The sequence below is a fragment of the Durio zibethinus genome, chromosome 18 (assembly GCF_047325235.1).
Source record: "Durio zibethinus cultivar Kanyao isolate XHJ-2024 chromosome 18, ASM4732523v1, whole genome shotgun sequence".
Taxonomy (NCBI): domain Eukaryota; kingdom Viridiplantae; phylum Streptophyta; class Magnoliopsida; order Malvales; family Malvaceae; genus Durio; species Durio zibethinus.
Genome location: NC_143179.1, coordinates 18,564,608 through 18,571,030, shown reverse-complemented (window position 1 = coordinate 18,571,030; position 6,423 = coordinate 18,564,608).

Here is a 6,423-nt window from a genome sequence, read left to right as displayed (position 1 = left end):
TGTCGTGATCTAATTTTATAGTGAGTCGACAGCGTTACCATTAACAATTTATTTTAGAAAATAAAAAATATAATATTCATTTTAAGAAAAATTTGTCATCTTTCCACTACCGCCAGTAGGCTTATTATTCTACGCACCTTTCCCTCCTCCACCTGCGTACACCGTTCTTGCGTGTTAACTCATGTTAGTTTTCCGGTGGAAAATTATTGGCAAAAGAGTCAACTAAATTCCTAAATTAAAATTAAAAAATAATCTAATTTATTTTTTAATTAATTAAATTCATAAACATTTATTTGAGGATTCATTCGAGTAAAAATAAATATTTAAAAATTTAATTAATTCATAATAATAGATTAAAAACTTTAAAAAAAATGATTAACTATTTTCAAACAATCGATGGTTTAATTAGTAAAATATATATTTGAGGATTCATTCGAGTAAAAATAAATATTTAAAAATTTAATTAATTCATAATAATAGATTAAAAACTTAATTAATTATAATAAAATATCAAATGCTTAAATATACTTAAATTATTATTAAATTTTTATCTTAAAATTTTTCTTAAAGGAAGTTCGGATAGAAATTCAAATACTGTTTAAAAGTGTGAGAAGGGAAGGTGAAGAAACTAAAAAAGTAAAGATATTCAAATTTTGATTTTAACTTAATTAATTAATCGAATCTATTTAATTTGAATCAATCGAATATTGAATTAATTTAAATCAATTATTAAAAATAATTTTATAAAAATTTCAATTTTTGATTAACTAAACCCCAAATAAAAAATTAAAAATAGATAAAATAAACCAATTCATTTAATAAATTATTCATTGTTTACTTTAATATTTTAAAATTTGAATATTTGGTTGGATGATTTTATTCAGTTTGTTTTAAATATGAGAAATTAAGAGTTTAAAACATAATTTAACTTAAATGTGTTTTATTATTTGATTAATTTAAAACTTAACTAAATTAAATTTGGTAGATTAAATTTTTAAAATTAATAAATTAAGTTCTATTAACAAAAATAAAATATTATAATTCAACTAATTCAATTTTAATTAATATGATTTAAAATTAATCAAATTAATCGAATCAACACATTTAGATAGCATTTGATAAATTTTTATAATCATTATGATAATTTAATTGCTATGGTGATTTTATTGCTAAGTCAATCTTATCACTTGTGATTTAAAATCACTTTTATTTGATTAACAATCATTAAATTTTAAGAATTAAAGATTATTAATATTACTAAAAATTAAACATTATTTTATTTAAAAGTACCAAAATAATTATTCAAATTATAATAGTTGCATGAGTTAATGATTTCAATTTATTGAAAGATAATAATTTATAAAATATTAGTAATATTTTTTTTACTTCATTGAAATATACAGTTAAATTATTAAATTAACAATTATAATTATTAATAGATAAATTATTTAATATAATAATTTAATCACACTCGATGATCAAATATAATTGTCAATAAAATTATTAGGTACTTATTAAACTCGATGATCTAAACAATATGTATAAATCATTATAATTTTTTGGATGATCACCACTTACTAGCAAATACGTTTAGTGGGCGAAGGAGTTAACGTGTGCATGTGTAAACCCGCCTATCAAGTGCATGGGATTGAGGGTTTTAAACTTTTGTTTCATTTAAATTTATTCTTTTGGAAAAAGATCATCTCCACTATTTAAATATTAATAAAAGTTTTTACTCCTTTATCTAAGGTTAATAAATGCACTTCCAATTAAATATATGGTTAAAATTTAATAATTTTAAATTAAATGTAAAAATAAATAAAAATTAATTAAAGAGATAAAAATAATTTAAATAAATATTTATTATAAATTTAATTAAAAAATACACTTATCACCTTAGATAAAAAGAAGTGAAACCTTTCCCCAATTTTTAAGAAGTGGAGAAAGAATTCTCTCCTCGTTCTTTTGCTAATGCAGTGGCGTGGTAACGGGCTAACGGCTATTGGATTGGGATTGGGATTTGGGGATACTTGCTGTTTTTCACTTCTGATTTTTTTGAGTTTAATAAAAAAGATTAACGTGGTTTAGTTTTTGAATTATAAAAATTTTCTATGATTTTATATTATAAAAAATTATGATTAAATATAATTTTATTTTCATCAAATATTTTATTTTACACACTAATTTTATTAATTATAAGCTGATGTGATCAAAACACAAACAATAATATCTTGACACATGATATATTTTTAGATCAATATTTTTCACATTAACAATTTTAGTCAATAATACAAAATAGTTAACGAGAACAAAATTTGAATACTTAATTTTGAAATTTTTTTTATAAATATCAAATCGTTAAGATTATTAGGGATTTATTTGACATATTGAGATTTTATAGGGGTAGGAATGAAATTTTTGAAAATTTGAAAAGGTTATTTAATTTAGAAAATAAAATTCGAAATTTGCTCAAAAAATCAAAGTTATATGTATAATCCAATATTCAAATAAGAAAATTTAAAGTTCTTTAATTGAATAAGAAAACAAAAATCTTTGTAGTATCAAATATGCCCTGTCTTAATAGTATTGGGTTCTTTTTCTTTTTTCTTGCTACGTCAAGTCTTGTCTTTTTTAAGATTCTGAATTTCACTTCGTGCTGTACCATAAAGGAATTTATACATCATCATGCACCATTTTTATGTGAAAGCCCATAACATTTCTATATGAACAGGAATTGAAATCTGAATGTTGTCAATTTCTTATCAAAGCTAAAATCTAAAAACAGTATACAAAAGTTATTAGACAATATTTCAAATCAAAAAGTAATGTCCTTTCTTTAATTTTCACAATAATGTAATAGGGCTACTAATTTTGATATTAATTTCTTAATTATGATTTATATTTAGTACACTATCTATATATATTTTAAATAGACTAAAATAAGATAAAAAAAACCTTTTAACATTATAATTTTATTTAGATAAATTTTTATTTTTTATTATATTCAAATTGACTCTTAATTTTTAATTTGTATCAAAATAAACTCTTAATTTGTACTTAAATAAACCTTTAACATAAATTACTTTTTTGTTTGAAATAATGGCTTATTTGGATACAAATCAAAATATAAAAATTTCTTTAAATACAATTAAAACATAAAAAAGCTTATTTAAAAAAAATAAAATAGTTCAAGGGCTTTTTTAGCATTTTAGCCTTTATATACTATTAATGCATCATAAGTTACCACTTCATTAATTCATAAATTTAAAAAAATATTTAAAGATAAATATTAGTCTTAAATTTATCATTATTTTGAAATAACAAAACATTAAGTTAAATAATCTTGATTAAGATTTTGAAAAAGATTTATTTAGCACATGTCATAACGTCTAGATCCGAGGATCTATCACTAGACATTAACTTTAGGAGTCGCCACCAATCTTTTTTATCTAGGTACGATTGGCCACCTAAGGAATCTATCATTTTAAGGAATACCTAAGCCTAAGGGTTCCTAAAAGAATAGGTTCAGGTCTACTAATTAAAACAGAGTTCGGGAGTACAGTTACGTGTGAAGAAGGTTGTAGCACCCTCACAACTCCCATCGAAAGATGGTACCAGCTTAATTTTATGTTATCCAATAAGCCTTAAAAATTTATCAAGTAATTAATTATTGAAAATTATTCTCAATTGACTCTAATACTTTTAGCAGAAAATTAAAAAAATTCTCGCACTTTAAGAGTATGTAATGAGACTACTATTTCACTTGCAGAGACTCTATCGTCAAATTATTTATCATTAAAGAAAATTCAAGAAGCAAAAATGAAAAAAAAAATGATTCAGCTTTAGATATAAATCATTTTCTCTTCAAAAACTCATTGCTTTTGTACAAGAAAAATTAATACTTTCAATTTTTCCTCGAAAATATTTTTTTGAAGACTTATTTTCAAAGAAAATTGACACTTTCAACTTTTCCTAAAAAATAGTTTTTAGAAAACTTATTTTTAAGAAAAATTGATACTTTTAACTTTTCCTTAAAAATATTTTTTTTGGAATTTTATTTAAAGAAAATAAAATAAAAAAAATAAAATAAGAAATACTAAATAATTCTAATCTAATCAATAAATAATAATAATAATAATAAATAAATAAATAAGAAAAAAAACATTTTGAACGACTCGGTTCAAGATAGAAAGGGCGACTCGAAGACTTGGCTCGGCTCCAGGGGTCGATTAGCACTCGGGTCATACGCGGGTTGACGCTCGGGTCAGGTCGCCCGATTTCAAAACGCACGGATCCTCTGGGAATAGTAACGCCAAAACGATATCATTTTCAGCAAGCATAAAAAGGCTCTAACCTTTATTTTTCAACAGATCGCTTCTTTCTTTCTCTCTTTTCTCCCCTTTTTCTCTCCTTCTCTCTCTAAACAATCTCAAATTTCGATTGAATTTCTATTGGAATATGAAAAAAGTTATTGAAATCTTCAAATTTGACCGAAAAATTCGTCAAAAAATTCAAAGTTTGCCAACAAATTTCGTCAGATTCTGAAAAATTTTCAAAAATTTTTCAGAAAAAAATGCCAAAAATTCGAAAAAAAAATTTCCATCAATTCCTAAAGCTATTCTAATGCACCAAAACCCTTTTTTAGCTTATGCTTCCTCTCTCTCTCTCTCTTTGTGTGTCTCTGTTCATTTTCTGTGGATCTATTTATAGGGATTCAATCTCGGAATCTCTGACCAATCCAAATTCCCTTTCTAATTAGGTGTTTAATGGTTTAATCCAACTATGATTCTCTACTGCCCTTATTCACAGCAGAATGCATCCCAATTTTCTAATCCTAATCCCAGCCGAAAATTATCAAGAAAAGATAAAGTTAAAGAGAAAAAAAAAGATAAATAATATAAAGAAAACAAATATATATTAATAGATAAATGATACCAAAAAAATAATATGTTAATAGATAAAAATAAATATATTAGTAGATAAATAATAAATATATTTAAAAATAAAAAAAAAATAATACTAATAAAATAAAAGCAAAAATGGGCCTATTTTATCTATTTGGACCAGGCCCAATTGATCCGAGCCTAGACCAAATTGGGTGTCTACAGTACATGTTCTTAAATTTTATTATTTTTTGTACTAAATAAATAATATATTTTTTAAAATAATATTTAAAAAGAAAAATATATTGGAAAAATGTTTTGGAAGGTTGGTCTTAATATTTATGTAAAACATACAAGTTTCCAAGATTAACCATTATATGAAAAATGTTCTTAAATTTAAACAAACATTTCTTTATATTTTTAATATTTCTCAAACTAAAAATATTTTTAAAGATTATTTATTTGAGTTTAAAAGAAAGTCCAATTATTATGTTTTAAGTTAATTTATTCATTTTTGACTCAATATAATTTTGATAATATTGATTTTAAAGAATAGATTAACTTGATAAAGATGTTTTGCAAAAATACGATTTTTCAACATTGATTTTGTTTTATTTTTTTATATTACTTTATAAAGATTTAATATTCAAATTTTATATGGTTGAAAAGATTTTTTATTCTACTTCTAATGGATTAAACAAATCAAAATTTAAATTTTTTAAAAAAAGATTTTAAATTTTTACTAGAGGCTATGCTTATTATCTAACAACTAAATAAGGTGTACATTTAAAAATTCACTAGAATTTTTATGCATAGAACCGAATGATGAATTTTATTAGAATAAAAAGCTTTTTAAGTCTAGTTTATAAATCTCCAAACAGATCTTGGTTTGGAGTTATATAACTTAAAATATAATCAAATTAGTAAGTGAACTGTAAAATATGATTTAGTTTAAAGCAGTCGATTGCACTATTCATCTAGAATAACCCCTAATTAAAGATTAGTAAAAACCAATCAATACCTTATGAAAATGGTTGATCCATTCTGAAAAAGATTGATCCCTTATGCAAATAGATTGATTCATTCTGAAAATAGATCAATTCTTATGAAAATAAATCAATCCACTAGCCTGAAATGGTCAAAATTTTTAATGAAATTCAAGAACCAATCAATCCTCTAGTTTGTAATGGTAAAAAAATTGAATAAAATTCAAGAATCAATCAATCTTATAATGACCATACCAATCGGTTATGCCTAGATAGCTTTTAACGACTACTTTGAAAGAAAAAAAATGTGCATTTTCATTTTTCAATCTTTTCCAATGGCTACAAACTCATTTCATTTATAGAAAGGACTCTTTCAATACCCATAAAGATAAGAGAACAAGCATCAAAGAGCCATATTTTTATTTTCTCAAGAATTCAAGAGCATCAGAAGTTTATAACTTAATTTCTTATCCTTTGTATTTGAACTCTCTTATTTATCATTCACACAATTTTCTTATACTTCAATTAGCAAGTACCTAACTTTTGTGAAGTTA